The sequence below is a fragment of the Anopheles arabiensis genome, chromosome 3 (genome assembly GCF_016920715.1).
Source record: "Anopheles arabiensis isolate DONGOLA chromosome 3, AaraD3, whole genome shotgun sequence".
Taxonomy (NCBI): Eukaryota; Metazoa; Arthropoda; class Insecta; order Diptera; family Culicidae; genus Anopheles; species Anopheles arabiensis.
In genome coordinates, this window is record NC_053518.1 from 40,246,448 (window position 1) to 40,266,990 (window position 20,543).

The following is a 20,543-nucleotide window of genomic DNA, read 5'->3' on the forward strand; positions in this document are numbered from 1 at the left end:
GAGAGTACCGAATTTCCAGCATTTTTTTCTTTTTTTTTTTAAGTAAATGGAGGACCAGGAAGGGGTACAGGGGGCAAACCGTTAAGAGCAGTTTAAGGGCAGCAAAAATAGATTTGTTACAGCTGATAATAGCTGACCTCGGTGGGAAAATTTCCAGCTCTCCTGCTCAGTGCATACAAAAAAAAAAATCAGTATTCCAAACGAGCGCCCAAGTATTCCCAAACCCGCTTAAAACCTTCTTTATTGCCTGGGATCATGATTCCGGGAACAGTTCGAAGCTCATTAAACAGCCCTTGAGTTACTGATGGCGAGGTGGTTTATTTCTACTTCTTTTCCCCGGTACTTTTCTTTCAGTTAAGGCTTGGACAAAATGGTGCCCCTCCAGGGTGCCGCAGGGGGAGTCACTAAGTCACTTCTCCATTTACCTTGTGCCCTGCTGTGGTGCACCATTATGGTGCTGGTGTCAGGAGTTAATGAGTGCGACGATAATGGGCATCGTCCGTACGGTAAACTAATTTAGAAGATTTATAGCCATCAATTGGCTTAGGTAGAAAGGGGTAGGTGCTGTGGCCACAATGACCAAACGGGATCAGTAAATTCCCGAATTCCATGTGACCATGAGTGTCATAATTTAAGGAAAGAATAATTGATTCCCTCTCCACAGTAGTGCGCAGCTGTTCGAGAGGGCTACAAATAAAGGCATTGCGATCGAACTAATCACTTTGCATATTCTTATATGCATCAGCGCATTTGTTGGGCTTATCGCCATAATTTACGAACAAACAAAAAACTTGGCCTAAATGGCACAGGGCCAGTATTGTGTTACGAGCTGAATTTAAATTGTTTACTGTTATGAATATTCAAACGAATAAAATGGACGAAATCTAAGGTACCGATACGTTATTCAAAGATAAAAAGCACTTTAAGTAATAAATTTCTCTCGAAACACCCTAGCCCACACTTATACACCGAACACCGAGCTCGGTGTTGCTGGTAATCGAAGATAGCTACAATGTACAAGAAAACCAACACTTTATTGATGTTAAGCATGGAGCGTATCTTTCTGTTGGAGTTTTGCGGTTACAGCCACATCTGCTACTGCGAATATGAATGCATAGCACCCGCTTCACGGCAACATATTATGAAACTAATGTAACTCAGCTCAAACTCGTCAACGACATTTAAACCACGCTGCGGTTGGCCACATAAAATGGCGTGTGCAAACTTTAGCTCACACTCAGCTCCAAAAATTTACAGAAAAACAACACCTTCTGGTAGCTCTTTAATTATGCACCAAATGGTTAAACGCTGCTCGATTTCCTTCCTCATTTAAAAGAATTGCTGGAAAGCGCGTACAAAATAGCCGTTATAATTTAAAATATGCGCTTGTTCATTTTTTTTCTTTCCGAGCCGATGATGGTTTCAAACCAACCTCTCGTAGGCCTGGTAGTTTGTTCAGCAACCATTGAGCTCTTGTGACAACAGCCGATGCTTTAAATCCTCGCGCAACAGCATCGACCCCGATGACAGTTGCTTCCTTCGTTCGGAATCACCTATACCACATCCCGGCACACAGGGACCTCATTTCCCGTGACATGGCAGTTGTGGGGTGGTGAAAAGTTATTTCTCAAACTGTGTGGCAATTTTCCCCGTAGATAAATGACTGTGAGCTGTCGGGGCTTATGGTATCGCGCGTGCTGGCGGTTTTTAGTGTCACCGGCACGCGATGAGGAATCGTTTGTCGTGCAACCGTCCGCGATGGTGGAAAGGGCGAGCGATGGCTGTGAAACATTATCAGTCTTATTTTCAACCGCCGCTAATGCGCAGGGCTGGAAGGTTGTCGGTAGGTCTCCAACCGGCACCAACCCAGGGTTGGATAATTTAAACCGGTACGACCGCTGAACAATGCAAAAATCAGAAAACAAAACGCTCAAGAGCACAGAAAGGAAATAACAGAAGAAGGCACATACAGAGTAAATTAACTGGATAGCATTTCGGGTAGGTGGGATCACGATAGTTATAATTCATTGTTTTAAATACACACATACAAACACACACTTACGATGTGGAGCCCGCTTTTCGGAGAACTGTTTTGTGCCTGCATTCAACAACGTCGAGTTCAGGGAAACATCTTCTAAGAAAAGCATCAAGGCTATTCAAAACCAATGCGCCCTACGACATGTTTGGTATGATGGCGTAGGGGAAAACATAAAAATAATCATAAACCAAACCATACACGTAATCGTGTTCCGTTTAAGGACAAACGCCATTCCACACCGGATGAGCGCTACACAATGCAAAGTGTCCGCCAACGGGTTGAGCTACGATACCGTGGGTCAGTACTAGGATCAAATACGAGCCTTTTGTTTTCATTTCACGGTTTTTGATAAAAAGCGATGAGCCCATCGAAGGGAACCAAGATTTTCCCAAGACGGTCTCTCTTTGTTTGCACCGGAAGGATCGACCGAGCGAAGAACCAATCCGGTGGTCGTTCATTGCAAACGTACAAAAGAGAATGCGCCCCAGACCCAAAAGGAGCATGAATTCTACTTCTGAGAAAAACGGGCGATTCTTGTGGAGGATAAATTTGCGTGACAACCTAAAATAATGCTTGTGTTTGTGTTTTGTGTGTTGCGCACAAAGAGTCTCATGGGTAAATGAAATGGATATGATAGTGGATGAAAAATTAAATAATTTACTATAATTATTATTTCGGTGTACAATTAAAACAAAACAACGATGTTTATGAAATCCGTTTTTAACACCTTCCTCGAAACCATGTCTACGATGTACAATGACAAACACAATGTACAAAACACCTTCTAAAATCCATATACAATACTATCTGACGAACCCAAATTAACTTAATCTTATGGAATTAAAAAAATATCTTCAAGCGATTCTGTTCTGCTTTGGACAGATATCCACAGTCAGCAAAAAAAAACCATCATGAACTCTTACCACACGACCTGATGGGACTCTGGGTAGCACAATACTTTCAATTTGCATTTCATCGACCTCAGATACCACTACTCGCATCGTCAGCCAAACGAAACTGCCAATAACCAATGCCGTTAGCCGGCAAACCCACTAGAAGAATGCCCCATTACGACTTCATTCGAGTTGGTGAACCTGCTGAACGAAATCGTACACTCGTAACTGACACACAAACGCATAAGAAACCCGGCTGGTCTATGGTCATGCAATCATAAATTTGCACAAAACCCGGTACGTCTGGATCCCTCCTGCAAATCCACACACACGTACACACTGTCTCTAGGAAGAAGAGGTACAAGCTCCCATTGTTATTGGCATCGCTTTGGCGCCTGAGCGCTCGGTCGCCCGCGGGATGCCCCACAAGATCGCTTCCCGTTGTGGGATGCTTTGCTTTGCAATTGTCGTTGTTCTAAATTTTTATTGCCACACCACCACAGTGCCAGATCTCGCGAGGGTGCGAGCGAAATTGTCCCATTTACCAAGCCTTGCCGCTAGTTTGCACTGTGGCCATACATTGGTTCGATTTCGAAGAACATTAACATCCCAACATGCCACCGTCATCGGGCATGCACATGGGTATGGTGCAAGTGCATTCGCTGAAACCACCAACTAACCAAACAGCATACCGAGCGTTAGAATATCGCCATTTCTTCACCATTATACGCGCGCTGCTTAGGGGCTTTGTCGACTAGGGAAAATGGTGTGGTAGTATTTGTCGGCAAGAGAATGTAGACAACAAGACGGTACAGAAAATGGATGACTTTGGTGTTTCGCCGTTCGATTCAATGTGTATGCGCTCTACATATGCACATGTGTGCATGTGTTTGTGTGCAATGCTCTGACAAATTGCTTTGCAACGTCGCCACCGAGCGTGTTCAAGAATGCGTTCCACAGAGCGCTCCACTGTTGAATGTCTCCAGTGAGGAAGTCCCGTCGTTCGAGTCGTGGGGGAATATTGGATGATTTTCCCCATGCGGGCACTTCTAACGCTTTGCCAGTGCCATAATCAAGTTGACCTGCGAGGTAGAGTGCTAGGTTGCTGTGCTTGAATCTGTAGGGATTTACATTTTTTTGCTGAGCTTTTTGGTACACATCGGCTGTTGGGGGTGGGCGATTGTTTGCTGGCGCCGTGACGCTTTCCTAGCACCGGGGATGGGTGTGTCTGTTCGACGTTCCCGACACGGTTAACCTCACATGAATAAGGAATGAAAAATAATTTCTCTACGTTTTCGTGACAGTTCCTGCTGGAAGTTATAAATAATTGAATTTCGCATCACAGCCGGTTTGTTGTCGGGTGGTATGCTCTGTGGGTGGGTAAGCTTTGGAAGAGCTTTTTTCATCCTATGCGTTGAATTTAGAGTGTATTTTTAAGTTGCTGGAACATCGCCAAGAAGGACGATTTCCTTTTATTTGTAACAGGTGCTTAAATCCTTTATTTCGATCAGCTTTAAGGGTGTCTTGATCTTGAGGTTAACAGCTTTGCCTCACTTTCAAACACAAACATATTGTAATCTTCTGACTTGTTAATGAATTACCTTCCCCATAGTCTTTGCGGTGTTTTAGCCAGTTTCTTTGCCTTTGTATTAGAAAACTGCGGAAAAGGGGCGCTAAACAAAGAGACCATTGATGGCGATCATCCGCTAAGATGGGTATTTAAATACGGTTTGCAGACAGTAGACATCAATTATGTCATTGAAAACTGTGAATGGTACGGGTGCGGCCAGGTGGAAGATGTTTATTTATAACAAATCTTCTGGTGGAAATTAAAACAGTAGGCCGCTAATGGTCGAGAGGTTGAGCCATAGCCTTTCATTCATTTTCCATTATCATTAAGCACATCGGTAAACAGCAAAAACTAATGACGCAGAAACCAGTCAGCATATTCTTCAGACACCCGATGTTGGAAAGGAACTCGGTTTATCACAACTTAAAGAAAGTGTGGATTCAGTTAATATTTTGGAAAGAATCACTCCAAAAGAAACATTTGCAGTTCATGCAGCTCGACGCGAAAAAATACCATTGTTACATGTCAACAGTTCTAACATTCTAACAATATCCCTGGGACCATAATTACACATCCGATGGGAACATTGAAAGCATTCAACGCTGGAGAGAAGAAGAGAGAATGAGAATGAGACAGAGCATTAAACAAATGCCACAACAACCACATAAGCTTCTAGCAGCTGTCGTACCACTGCCATGAAGGATTGCTCACAGTAAGAGTGTCCAACAATTTCGTAAAACTTTCGGCAAGAACACTCATCGCATACAGTGTGTTGCTTCCGGTTTGGGCATCACACGCCAGACTTCACACCAGCCAGGAAGCTCATCCAACCGCAGTCGAATGAAATTGTGTTACCTTTGGGCCTTCGAAAAACATTGCTCCTCTAAAAGTTGGCTTGCCACTGGTAAGCATTTCGGTCCCGGAAATGGTTATAAAAGGCTATGCCATGTTCCCGCTTGATCATCTTCATGGTCGGTGAAGGGTAGGCTAAAAAAAGCTTAATTAGTTGAACAAACAAACAAGCTGCCTTCACTGCCACTATAAGCTGACAATGCGATGAGTATGTATAGCCCGTGCTAGGAAGTGAATGCTTTAAAGTGACCCATGAGCCTTAAGGTATCTGGAGGCCCCTACAACCAGTCACTAGCCTACGTTTTCAAGCTGAATTGTATCCTGCTCTAACTGCAATTGTTGAAATACATCAGCACTCTGTACATTCATGCGTAAATAGAAGCCAATGAGCAGTTTTTATTATTATTTTGACAGACAATGTCATTCCACTTTCACACCGCAAAAAGGAAAACTATACTGCATCCAGCTTAAAGTGGTTGACAACAACCGTTTACCAAATACCACAGCACAAACTTGTCAAGAAGATTTACCAAGAGGAGTCTTGTGAGAGCCGTACCAGAAAGTGCAATGTTGTGAAATCGGTGGTGCTACAACCGAGCAGTGACGACTCATGTCCTGAGATATCGCCATTCGATCACACACGAGTGGACTTGCAAAACAAGTATGATGCTTGATGCTATGCAAACATTATTGAACCCATGGAAATATCATTCAAAGACATCTTCTTTTCAGAGGGAAAAATGAAAACCAACAAATGACACTAGAGATGAAATGGAATTTTCTGTTCCATTGCACACGGCAAAGTGTGAAATCAAATTTATGAGCTACTTGTCAACACTCAACGGTTTGATCCAAAAATTTAAAGCGCATCGTCGTACACGTGGCGAGAAAATCTTGCATTTTCAGATTTCCGATGTAAATAACACAATATATTCGTAATCCTCATTGGTGAAAGGGAGTATTTTACAAGACCTCATATTTTGTCATACGTTGTTAAAATGGAGGTACGGTGGTGCTTGTACAGGTAATTTATTTATTTATTTATTTATTTATTTACATAACTGCTGTCTGAGTTGAATTCTTAACAACATACCTATTAACTAAACTTATTAAATATTTGCTCGGAGGATGGATCGGAAGGATGGTAAGGAGAGGTGATGGTCAAACAGGTGTGCGCAGGAATTAAACAATATCACAGCACGTAATAAAGGGTCATTTAAACCAACTGAAGTGCGTCGATTTGGAACAAATAAAGGAGCACGAGGGCGTAAGGAACGAATTGGAACATAGAAATGCAGGGATGAAAGAATGATATGTGAATCCACAGCATTAGATATGAGCGAGGCAACAAACATTATTTGGGAAATGTGACGGCGTTTCTCCAATGAGTCCAGACACAACAGCTGGCATCTTTGCTCATAGTCCGGTAGGGTATCTGACGTGAAGCCGGGCATTTTGCTGACAATATACCGAGTAAATGATCTCTGCACTCTTTCTATGCGGTCAATCGATGTAAATGAGGTGGGACACCAAACAACAACACAGTATTCCAAAATCGGTCTTACTAACGAACAATATAACGCTTTTAAACACAGAGGGTCGGTTATGCGGATTGAAAAACGTTTTATCATACCGATTGTTTTACGAGCCTTATTAACGGTAACGTCAATGTGATCGAGAAATGATAACCTGCTATCGAAAGTTACACCAAGATCTTTTACCGAGAGTACACGATTTATTGCTATACCCTCAAAGTTATAAGCAGTCGTAACGGGACAACGTGAACGACTGAAGGACATGACATGACATTTTTCGGGGCATAGAACTAGCTGGTTCGATGAGCACCATGATGCAAATCGGTTGAGGATGTTTTGGAGCGATACGCAGTCACCAACAGACGATATAGATTTAAAAATCTTTAGGCCATCTGCATAACAAAGAAAACAATCGTGTGGAATGACTGAGTTAACAGGAGTATAGTTTAACACGAAAAGAGCGATTGCTGAGAAACGAATCAAGCCAACGAATGTGTGAGTCAATGAAACCCATTTTGGATAGCTTCGCAAGAAGGATAGGGTGAGGAATACGGTCAAAGGCTGCTTTAAAGTCAGTATAAATGATATCAACCTGAGAACCGCTGTCTAAACTGGAGGTGATAACGGAAGTCAAGGAAATAAGGTTTGTCAAGGTAGAACGTTTAGGAAAGAAACCGTGTTGCTGAGGTATAATGCAGTTTCTTGCAATAAAGAGGATATGTGAGTGGACTATAGATTCAAATATTTTGGAGCTTGCACAGAGGATGCTTATTCCACGATAATTGGTAGCGTTTGCACGATTACATTTCTTAGGGATAGGAGTAATATGAGCTAATTTCCATGTGTCCGGGAATGAACATGATTTAATGGATATACGGTACAGTTTTAATAGGAGAGAACCGAGCACAGTATTGCATTTCTTATATACTGCTGCTGGAATGCCGTCTGGACCGGGATTATATGACTGTTTCAGATTTTTTATTGCTTGTAAAACTGTGCTAAGGTGTAAGTTTAGATTACTGTCATTGATTACATCGGTGGGAGTGTTATGAGTGCTATTAGAGATTGATGCTTTGGTTTTGATTGATTCAGCATACACACTTAAAAAATGTTCAGCTAGAAGGTTGCAGCAGCCGTCAGTACCGGATGCAGAGAGATTGCCAAGATTCAGATGAGAATGGATATCATTAGATTTACGACGTTTATCAGCATATCCCCAAAAGGCTTTAGGATGAATTTTAAACTGTGCTTGCACTCGGTGGACGTAAGATCTAAAGCAAGCCCTGTTATATATGCGATATGCATTAGAGGCGTATTTGAATATGCGCTTATGATGAGGATCTCGCATGTCTTGATAATTACGTAGTGTGCGATTGCGATCTCTTTTGAGGGAGCGGAGTGTAGAGTCAGACCAGGGAGGGGAGTTGTTAGGTTTATAGGTAGGACAGCAGGAGGGGAAAGCCGAGATAATATTAGCATTAAAAGCAGTAACTGCATCATTAATTGAAATATCTGTATCTAAGAACGACCAGTTCATATTCGAAAGCATAGCTGAAAGTTTAGAGTAATCCATTTTTTTAAAGTTATATCTACGAATATTTGACGATACTGAGCGCGGAGCCTTTTGAATATTTGCAGAGAGAGAGAATTCTAAAGCTGGATGATAATCATCTGGTCTAAGTAAAGGTGCTACAGCCGATAGCACCTGAGAGTTTATATCAACTGCGCTCTCATTAACCAAAATTAGATCTAATTGACGTCCCAGACTGTTTTTGATCCCTGAGATTTGACGGAGACTACACTCTGTTATTATGTCGCAAAATAAATTATGTTGAGCGTTGCTTGATGAGTGTGCATTACTTGAAACATAATAGTTTTCAATGGGCGTCCAAACAATAGAAGGCATATTGAAATCACCTAACAATAACATTGAATCGTTTCTTTTTAGGTGGTGTTGGACCGCATCAATACTATCGCTAAGGCTATTTAACAATGCGTTATTTGCTATCATACCTGGCGGGATGTAAATGCCGCCTATAAATAGTGATACTCTCTGCATCCTAATCTTTACCCAAACCATCTCGATGTTGGCTGGAGATGAAATCAATTCGGTGATCAGATCCATTGCACATGCAATTAGTACACCACCACCACGAGAGTATGCGCTGTTATTAGGAGAGCGATCGCAACGGTAAATGTTGTATTTGTTACCCGAGAAGAGCGAAGACGGTATTTGTTCGTTTAGCCACGTTTCGGTAAAAACAATGACGTCATAGATGTGATCGCTGAGCACGAGAAGTAACTCGTCCAGTTTCGTACGAACGCCACGCACATTTTGATAGTAGATCGTGAGAGTATTGCGTTTCGGCGAGCGATTATTGCGATTGACATATCCTGTTGGAGTTCTCTCAGTTGTTGTAGTTATTGATGTCGAGGGATCGTATGTGTGGGTTATAAATTGGATGTGTGAGCAGTGGCCAGCGGTGATGCTATTAGTGTATGATTGTTGGTAGTGGTTATGACAGGTTTCACGCGTAAAACCGATGTTGGTATTTGTTGTTTGCGATTATCAATAAATTCCCTGTAGGTTATAGTGCATGGCCAAGTGGACGGAGAGAGTGCTTTGTCCCTTAGTGCTGACGACATCCCAACTTTGAAGGATACAAATGTTAGTGTGCCAGTATCACGATCTTTCGGAGTCAGCTTGATGATAATGACGTCATCAGTCCCTAGTTGTTCCTTAACGAATGTCTCAACCTCGGATTCGGATACCGAAGGAGCGATACGAGTAAGGTACAACCAAAATCTTGGTGGTGCTGGGGGTACCGTCAAAATAGGGTGAGACGATGTTGGTGGTGCTGCTGTACCCGAAAGAAGTGCAGGGATTACATTCGATGAAGGCGGTGAACGATCGATGAGTCTACGTTTCGATGAGTTGGACAGGTCTTGTTGATGTGTTGCGTGTGCGGTGAGTGATGGTCTGCGTAGTGACGTTGTCGGTGCAAGTGGAGTGGAATGGGTTTGGGCTATTGCTCGAGGAACCATATCACTAAGTGCAGTGGCTAACGCTTTTTTAGTTTCGTCCAAAGCCGAAGCCACGCGCCGCTCAAATTCCTCTATTAATTGCTCTTTGAGAGATGAGAGAACAGATGACAGCTCTTGTAGCATCAAGGATCGACCAGTACGTCGCGACTCTAGGCAATCCAAACAAAACCACAGGCACTGTGTGTCTGTTTTAGTGAGTTCCTTGTACACGGCACTTGTTACACTAATACAGGAGGTGTGGAACCGGCGTTTACAAACACCATCACACGTGTATGTCGGGTTATCTGAGGTCACAGGGCGCGAACAAGTTACGCAAATATCGGTCATTATGAAATGCGTTTACACTCGAAAATTTACCGAACTATAACAAGTGTAACAATTCACTGAAACAGGAGATACTTGGGAAACTGTTGAGTTTATGTGGCGACTGTCGGAAGTGATCAAACAGAGTAGTGTAGATTATTCACGACGATAATACTGTGGACGAAATCGGAAGGACGTGTGCACTCGATGACGTGTGAGACGTGAGTGATGAGCATCAATGTTTCATGTTTTACAGGATTCTTCTTCTTCTTCTTTGGCTCAACAACCGATGTTGGTCAAGGCCTGCCTGTACCCACTTGTGGGCTTGGCTTTCAGTGACTAATTGATTCCCCCCATAGCAGGATAGTCAGTCCTACGTATGGCGGCACGGTCTATTTGGGGATTGAACACATGGCGGGCATGTTGTTAAGTCGTACGAGTTGACGACTGTACTACGAGACCGGCTAGACAGGATTATAAGTTTTACAGGATTATAAGCTCAAAAACTTGGAACGTCAAAGATAGTTCTATCCCAGCGATCAGCAAAATACGCCTAGGGAACCGCAGGCGGTAATTTGATTACAAGATGACGATTTTTAAATGTGCATATATTTTATAGAACTCTCACACATTGTTGCTCTTGGTATATCTATTTGATTCTTCATTTCATCAATTGATCTTATATAATGTTTCAAATGTTTCAACTTTGGGGATGAACTATGTATTGATAAATGTTCTATGTACAACTTTACCAATACCCATTCCTATTTCTATGCTTATCCTAGTACAACAAAGAGTTCCCTCAAATGTTCTCAAATCTAAAAAAGGTTTTTTTAAGCAGCGCAGTTAAAACGAAATAAAGTTCAGCATATCCCATTTCAATTTTAAAACATTTTATCGAATCAGATGTTAGGTGATAAAATATATTTAATTTTCCTAGCCCAGGAACCTCATTAGCAAACTTTGTGTAGTGCAGGTGCATGTAACTTATATTATCATAAAATTTCATAATGTTCATCTGTTTCTTTTTTTATCCCTTTTCACAGATACAGCAGCTCTCGTCCATATTAAATATGTGGAACCTTGTTTTTTTGTGTGTATGTGTTTACATTGAAACATGTTCATACCATCTGTACCCTTCTGTCAAGCCTGAGCAACAAGGCAATTCTTTCTAATTGCCTCTAACAAGAAGCAAAAAACGCCTCCAAGCGCATACCCTTACATGAAATTGCTTCAAAATGAAACCTCTTTTCACGCACCATTTCCCTATTGCGCGAGAGTCGCGACAAACGCAACATTACGCCACTGGCAATGCTAACCATCTGCACGCACGCACCTCAACCACCACCACCGTTGCCATTCCACACGTATTTTTAACCGTTGTTTTCCATAAGCTCTCTTGTACGCGCTTGCCATAAAATCGGTAGCCGCCTGGTAGTGGTTTGAAGGAGGTGGAAAAGGGCGACGAGCGTTTTTCGCGACGACAGCGTGTCGTGCATACGTAAGTTGGCGTAGTGTCTGCTACAACGTACAATCGCGCTCGGTTGACACAACGGCGACAACGTTGCAGAAAACCTGACCTCCGAAGGATCGAACGGAGTGAGCTGTGTAATGAAAATAAAGCATCCACGATGCTCTGAAACTGTGGAGAGTGTGAGGTCTGTTCGGGAGCTTAGAGAATTAAACAGAAAAAAGGGCCCAAAACCCACCCTACAAAACAGACACATAAGAACGTATAATGCTTCTGCTGACAGGTCCACCGAGCGATTTGGTTCGCGATCTGGTCGGGTGGAAAATCGTCCCTTTGGGTCGCTGCTCTGCTACAGGAAAGCACCGACCGGGAGCAAATGAATAATGACAACGAGGAAAATTAAACAAGCGAAGGGGTTTTGACAGCGATGCGTTCGATTTGGTGTAGAGTTTTCGAAGCAGTGACGCTGCTAGGACCATCGCATTGATTTGGATGGACAGCTCACAGACTGGCTGTTGGTAATCGAAAGCAAAAACATCGACTAATCGCAGTAGATTGAGATTAAGGTTGGGTGAGCACAAACAGACAGCCGGAGTTGTTTATACGATATGTTTGACAGTGGAATGATGGGAGCATATTGGCATTGTTACTGGCTCTGCATCTGCTGCACACTTCAATCAATGTTTGACATTATTTTAAATGCTATCTAGGAATTACACGATTATAAATGCGAGCTTTGTTGAGAGCTTGTTTTATTTCTGCTAAACTCAGATTATATGTAACATTTGATACATCTTTAATTCTTCTCACTTTGCTATTATTTATGAGTTCAGCTATGCCATCTGTGTTTTTAATAGCATGTTGACTTAACATTTTCTGCATGCTGCATTGGTATTTTCTGTAATAAATATGCATTAAATGAGTGCATGAATAGCGCAACAGCATTTTCTATAACTCCACCTTGTTGATAGACGCATCCGGTTCTCACTAACATAATGTAGTTGCACATTTTTTATCCAGCTTCCCGATTGTGGTGTGGGTGTAAAAAATTGTTCAATCATATCGTTCAATGTTCTTCAAAATATAATTGAACTAGTGTCCCAGTTGTTAATTCATCGAATTGATGAACCAATCAATAAAAAGAGAAAACATCACAAAAAATATCTTTCAGCAGCAACCACAACAACACAAATTTACATTTTACCTTTCCTGGCATAAAATCCCTCTTCCATCGCACATTCAAGCTACATCCGGAGTAGTATTGTGAAAAATATTTTTGTTCTGGCCTAGGCCTAGGCCTAGAGGATTAAACAGCGGTTTAAAAATTGGTTCCATTTAATGATCTCGTGATCATAATTGTGGTTTATTTTTTGTAACAAACTTCAACTATTGACGTTCGATTATGTTTTGTTCGTTCTGTTTTTTTTTTAATTTCCTTTTTTAAGCCAGAGATTTCAGAGCTTTATTATTTCGCTATTGTTAACAGCAGTACAAACTAATAATCTGCTTTACTGGACCATAAAAAAACGTTGCAGCTGAATCACAGAAAAGGAGGCAAAATCCGGCCCATGAGCACTAAACCCTCTTTCCCAATCCATTGTTCATCCGATATCGGCTTGTTAAAAACATTACTACATTAATTTTAGTTTCATGATCGTAAATGTAAAGGAGCGAATCGTTAATAAAGTATGAAAATACTGTGAAACGCTATAATCATGCTATTGAAAACAATAAATCAACAAAAAAGCCTTCAATACTTAATCATTGTAACACATGATTCCAATTACATGTGGCTAACTCTTGTTACGCTTTATTTTTGCATTGCAAATGTAATGTAGTGATTATTGCACAGCCTCAATTGAGCCAACAGATCCTTTGGGCAGAATTTTAACTCAAACATCTGCTTTACAGCTACTGGAAATCTTCGAAAGCTTAAGCTACCAGAGAAAAGCTTTATACCAATAATGTCAACCCATATATACCTTAAGAAAGTTGCAAGATTGGGTGGTAATTTAAAGTTGATTTTAATTGAGTCTCGTTCATACATCTGGAGAAAATTATTTCGATACATAAAACTATATTAAGACGAAAAAAAAAATAAAACCTTATCAGTGACCAGCAAAAACTAAAATCACTTAAATTTAACTAATTTTTTTTCATCTTGATATCAACGAATGTAGTCAAATTTTGAGGCCAGTCCCATGCTACGTTAGTCAACTTATTTGACTTAACAACCAGTCTGTAACTAGTTCAAGCCACGTATGGACTGTGCTCCTTCTACGTAAAACAAACTATCCTGCAATGAGTGCATCAATTCCACAAAGTCACGGACATCAAAGCTAATTGATGGTATAGGCAAGTCATCAATTGTGAGGCAAGTCTAAAACTCAATAAATTTTAGATATTTAAAATATTAAGCCTAAATATTAAGTCTAAATATGTATTAGAACAGCCTATTTTTTACGTTGTTTTTGCGATGTGTCCCACCTTATACCCTTTGACGGAGATACAATGAAGTGAGAGATTCATTCAATGCGCTTCCGATTAGAAAAGGTAAGTAAGCATTGTTGTTTGAGCTCCATTATTTAGTCCATAGCCACATTTTATCGGTACTGTCGTTTACAGTCACGTCTTTAAGCTATGTTCTTCTCAATTCTATTTGCTACTTTAGCTCTGAAAATAAGATATTCTGCATATCTCCGCCTCGTAACGAAGATATTACTTGACACATGAACCCAATCAGGAGCATCTCATCAAGCTCTCTTTACATTGAGGTAAGCCCTGCGGTTGTTTAAAAGAATCAATTTTATAAATTCCTATTCATGCCACAATCGCCAATCAATTTCGCTTGAGTTACTCGCAGTAGCAACAACATCAATAGCGTTAAAAAAAAACGAATTCATAACAGATGGATCTTGTTTTACTTTTTCATCACACATTCGTCTCATGGAACCAACTCACGTATGTGATTGGTTGATGTCGGTGTATGCGTGGGTGTTTGCCATCCCCACGCATCGCATCCAAGAGTGTATCGATGCAGCACCGATGCATCTTTCTGATTGAAAACAAGAAGAACCATACACTAACACACGATGCAGTACGCATGGATGTACGGGAATGATTTCTAGCTCAGCGTAGTTTGCGGGCTTTATCGCTAAGGAGGGACCTGACTGTAGTCGACCCTCTGCTGCTTCATGTTTTTTGTCCTGCACCATGTCATGAACTTGATGCACTCGCGACCCGCACGATGTCAACATCGATTACGTGGGGTGCTTTTGTATTCTTTCAGCGTGTTTGAGGTTTGAAGTGTTATTCATAAATTTTTCCCTTGCCGCTTCTGTCACCATCCTCCATTACCGACACCAATCGTAAAGTTTTAACTCGTACGTCACGGAAAGTTCTTTCTTGTGCCTGCTGCGCAGTGGTGCCGGTTCCGTCAAGACACTCGCTCGAGTCAGCGGCAGCTTCACCCACCCCATCGGCAACAGCAAATGACATTAGCCTCCAACGAAGGGTGCATGGAACGAAGCTCCACCCATAGTCGATGCAACGGTAAAACACGATGCAACTTTCTCGGTTGAAAGGCGGTATTCTCCACCACTTCGGGCTCAGGAAACTTAGCGACCATACTCAACTCATTTCCGGTAAGTTGTTTCATCATTCAGCACATCTATTCACCCAAGACCGCACTCTTGGACTTGCGCGCTCTAGCACGATCGGAGAAACTTTAATGAGATACCATCGTGCCGTGATCATGTCCGTGGTTTGTTGTGGTATGAATTTAAAGTCAGCTCGGTATGGTTTCGTGTTCCGGCGGCCGGGCATCGAGTGCAACTAGCCGGAAACTTTTGATCCACCCCGGTTTCGAACAGTGATACCAACCGTTGGGCGATGTCACGCGGCAATGCTGGGAAGGATGGACATGGACAAAACAATTTCCTTTTCTTCTTGCGTGTGCTTCCCGATTTCGCTGTAGTTTCCTTGCCTTCGTGTGAGCGTTGAATGTAAATGTCTTTTTAAACACAGCAAAGGGAGAGGACAATTCAGCAAGCCCCATGATGGACCAGATTCCGGCCCGGCGTTGGAGACAGCAGTAAAATAGTGGTGGTAGATGTGGAACAGTTTGACAAAGTAATTTTACTGCAAAATGGCACGTTGCAGAAGTGAAATAGAAAACAAAAACCCTCAACAAACCCGCAGAAACTTTGAAAAACTGGTATATTAAAATGTCCTTTCCAAGTACTGCTGTTTTGCTGTGCGTCTGGGAGTTATTATTTTTCCTAGATGACATCAAGTACAGTGCTTCCGAGGATGGTTACTAAGTGATTTGCAGTTGATTAAAAAGTACGAATGTAACCCTATGACTGCATAGCTTGTCTTATTGCCAATTATCTTTGTTCATTGAACAGTAAGATTGAAAACCACACCATCGATACATCAGAAACATCAATGGACAAACCCGAAGCACTCGATATGGTTTGGTTTGGAATGTTCGTACGAGACCCATACATTGATGCCAAACGTAAACATTTATTTTCTGTTCATTAGTCAGGGCAAGTTGCTGTCAACACATTGCCAACCGTGTTTCCAATAATCGAAACCAACATCTTTCTGAGCCTAATGAAAGATGCTTTTGATAAAGCTCATTCAGACAGTGCTATTCTTCCACCAACAAATCGTCTCTTAGCCAACACTAACGCTTATGCTCAAACATATTTTGCTATCGTATTCAGCAACAAACTGCAAGGAACAAACAACAGCGTTTGCAAATTTCCAAAATATGGTCGTAATTCGGTGGGGTAGATTGCGATACGGAAACCGCACTACCACAACTGGTCCGACAACTGCACAATTCTTGTATTTTTTTTACATTTGGTTAGTTATCATAGTCGGCCACATCGTACACCACAGACATAATGGGATGGAAAAAATGCGCTGCTAACCTGCTGCCTAACGCATTCTCGACGGGCGTATTAATGTGCTGAATGCCACTGTAGTATCCTTGACGGAGAAGATGGCATGGAGCGCTTTCCCGTATATTACAATTAAAGCGTCACAAAAAAATGGGGAAAACAACCCTGTGCCTTTCCTCGACCCTCTTGCTATCCACCGTGAGGAAATGAGCGAATGAAATGGTACGAAACAAGAATCGTAAATGATCCCAAAAGAAACACAAAGTATGTCTATGTTTTACGGAAGTTGGAATGTTTCTTAGGTAGGAAAGAACATTATGCTTTAATAGAAAGAACAATATGCATTGCACACACTCACAGTCACACAAATAATCCTGGCATGACTCATGAATCGAGGAACACTGGCGCTGAAACAACTTTAGTGAATGTTAATTGCACTTACCTGACGAATGTTCTTCCAGCAACAAACGATATTCTTTCTGCTGAGGCAGTGCTTGACGAAGGGCGCACGCAGCTTGATGATCGTGAGACCAAAACAAACCATCGCCATAGAACGGACACTACACTCACACAATCGCATGACTATCATGTCAATCCTACAGGGGTCGCCTGCCGTAATAATCAAGGACGAACAATGACGAATAATGACCTTAGCATTTATTACCAAAACGTTCATGGACTACGCACTAAACTTGAGGATGTGTACATTGCTTCTAGTGAGCTTGATCATGATATTATTGTTCTCACAGAAACATAGCTTGATGATACCATACTTTCGCAGCAAGTAATCTGTGACAAATACGCTATCTATAGAAGCGATAGAAATGCTAATAACAGTGCCAGACAGATAGGTGGTGGTGTCCTGATTGCTTTTTCCAAACGTCTCAAATGCCTTCCTGTGCACACCAATATAACGAGTATCGAACACTGCTGGGTTAAAATCCTGTTGCCTTCAAGTAAAATATTTGTCGGTGTAAGTTACATCCCTCCTGACCTTAGTACAAATACTGCAACTATGACTGCTCTCGACGAGGCTCTTGATAGTGTGAGTGTTTCTATGAACGACAACGATACGATGTGTCTGTTGGGTGACTTCAACCAACCAATGATCTCCTGGCGTGCTATCGATAGGCACTATGAACCCGCGTCATCCATGCCTGGTCAAAATCGCTTTTTGGATTTGATAAATTATCATTGCTTAAAACAAATCAGTGGCATAGTAAATGACCTAGGAAGGCAATTGGATCTTGTGTTTGTTTCAAATGATCTTGAAGATAGCGTGCCTGTGCAGTCAGTCTATGTTTCCCTTGTCGCGATTGTTCCGGTTGATAACCACCATCCACCATTGGAAATCAAGCTGCAGTTTTCCCACACTAGTTCAGACGATAATTCCGGCATAGTCTTGCCTGGTGCTGTATCTGCTTATAATTTTGCCAGAGCTGATTTTGTTAGCATAAAGCAAGCGTTGAGGGACACTGATTGGACTGGACTTCGAAACATGGATGTAGAAGCTGCTTCTGAATACCTTACGTCAGCAGTGTCAGACATTATTGAGCAATTCGTACCTAAACGAATATTTACAAATTCTCAACCATGGTGCACTAGATACCTTAAAAGGTTAGAAAGAATGCGTCGTTCTGCGTATCGTATATTCAGTCGTACACGCAATGAAGCCGATAGAAGCAATTTCCTGGAGGCTGCAAGAATCTTCAAGTTTCATAACCGAAAATTGTATGCTAATTACATTCGCCGTGTCCAGATATCCATTCGGGCATGTCCAAAATCATTTTGGAACTTTATGGACCGTAAGATGAAACGTACTTCCCTCCCATCATGCATGACACTTGATGGTCGATTGTTTACTGACACGCGAGAAATATGTAATGGTTTTGCTGAGCTGTTTGCGCGTAGCTGCACGAGCTTTCCCGAACAAAACCAGAAGGTAGAGGAAGCGTTACGTTTCGTGGCACAAGACTCCGTTGACATTTTATTGCCTTCTTTTACTATCGATGATGTTCGTTCAATGGCTTCAAAGCTGAAACCCTCCTTAGCCTCTGGACCCGATAACATTCCGGGAATAGTTATCGTATCATGCATCGATGAATTGGCTTCACCACTAGCATCCATTTTTAATAATTCACTTCGCACTGGTTTCTTCCCTGACCTATGGAAAAAGTCATGGATATTTCCCGTTTACAAAAAGGCGACAGAACTTCCATCTCAAATTATCGAGCTATTTCGATGCTATGTGCTCCCAGTAAGCTGTTCGAATTATTAGTCCATAAACATATAATGCATGGTGCTATTAACATATTTACACCTTTGCAACATGGCTTCCTACCTGGACGCTCCACCGTCACAAACCTAGTGCAGTTCTTGCATTTTACTTACAAGCAGCTAGACAAAGGGTTGCAAGTAGATACTGTTTACACTGATTTTCACTCTGCTTTCGATAGCGTCAATATCCATACCTTGACTAGCAAACTTTTAAAACTTGGTTTTCATATCAGCATAGTTAGGTGGCTGAATTCGTATCTGTCGCGTCGTTCAGTACGTATTAAGATTGGAGATTGCATCTCTAGTGAATTTAGCAGGGTCTCTGGTGTTCCTCAAGGCAGCATTTTAGGGCCTCTATTATTTAATCTCTTTATTAATGACATTGTTTACGCTATACCTGACTGCCCGGTGCTACTGTACGCAGATGACCTTAAAATGTACTTTCCTGTGCGTAGTTCTATTGACTGTCTCCGATTACAAGGCTTTCTTTCTGTTTTTAACCTTTGGTGTTCCTTAAACTGTTTGTCACTCAATGTTAGTAGAGTGCTCGGTCATTTCGTTTACTCGTGCGAGAACTCCATTATGTTTTAATTATATTCTTTCTGACACTTTATTGCCTCGATCTGAAACTGTTAGGGACTTAGGCATTATATTAGACACGAAACTTGTTTTAGACAAACAATTTGACGACGTAATTGCTAGGGCTAACAGGACTCTTGGACACATAATTAGAAGTAGCAAAATGTTTCATGACCCTCTCTGTTTAAAATCACTTTACTGTTGCCTTGTTCGTCCTTTGATTGAGTACGCTTCAGTTGCTTGGTTTCCGGAGCAAGTCACTAGAATTGAGAGGCTTGAGAGGATCCAGCGAACATTTACCCGGGTAGCTATTAAGCGGCTTCCGTGGAGACATAACGACGTGCTACCAGCTTATCATACGAGGTGTCAGTTGTTAGGGCTTGAAACTTTGGAAAAGAGAAGAATGGTTGCCCAAGGAATTTTTATGTTCAAACTATTAACTGGAAGAATCGATGCACCTCTATTGCTAAGTCATGTAAATTTGTATGTCCCTACTAGACCTTTAAGAACTCGACAATTTTTAATAACTGACTTTCGTTATCGTCTTTTCTGTGCTAGGGATCCGTTGTTATTAATGTCCAAGAATTTTAATTTATTTTCAAATTTTGTAGACCTGTCCTTTAGTGTACCGAAATGTACTAGCGTCATTCGAGATTGCATTACGTCTAATTTTAGGAACACATAGTTTATAAGACATTAGTTTTAATTGTGTATGTAGGCCATGGAGGCTCGATACTCTATAATAAATAAATAAATAAATAAATAATATATTTAAATGTTTATAAGAACACAAACCACATGGCAACCTGGAGCGTGGAGGTCATGAATTTTATTGAATGTTTCAAACAGATTTTTCAAGAGTGTTTGATGGCAGTTTTAATTGTTTGCAATACAAACTGAGTGTAGAATTTTTGATTTAAAGTTCTTCGTGTTTTTTATAATTTTTAATGGACCTTTTGTGTATAATCCTGCCTAGTTTTATAATTGAGAAAAGAGTAATTTAAATATTAATTTTAAATATAAAAAAAAACTATTCTAACAAAAAACTAAAAAATGCGTTGGCTCAT

At 41.3% G+C, this 20,543-nt stretch overlaps 1 protein-coding gene across 1 annotated transcript in view; it reads right to left on the bottom strand.

Moving 5' to 3' along the window:
• LOC120900529 (neural-cadherin-like) overlaps window positions 1-20,543 on the bottom strand; it is a 267,774-nt gene that overhangs the window by 152,300 nt on the left and 94,931 nt on the right. The window lies entirely within an intron of this gene.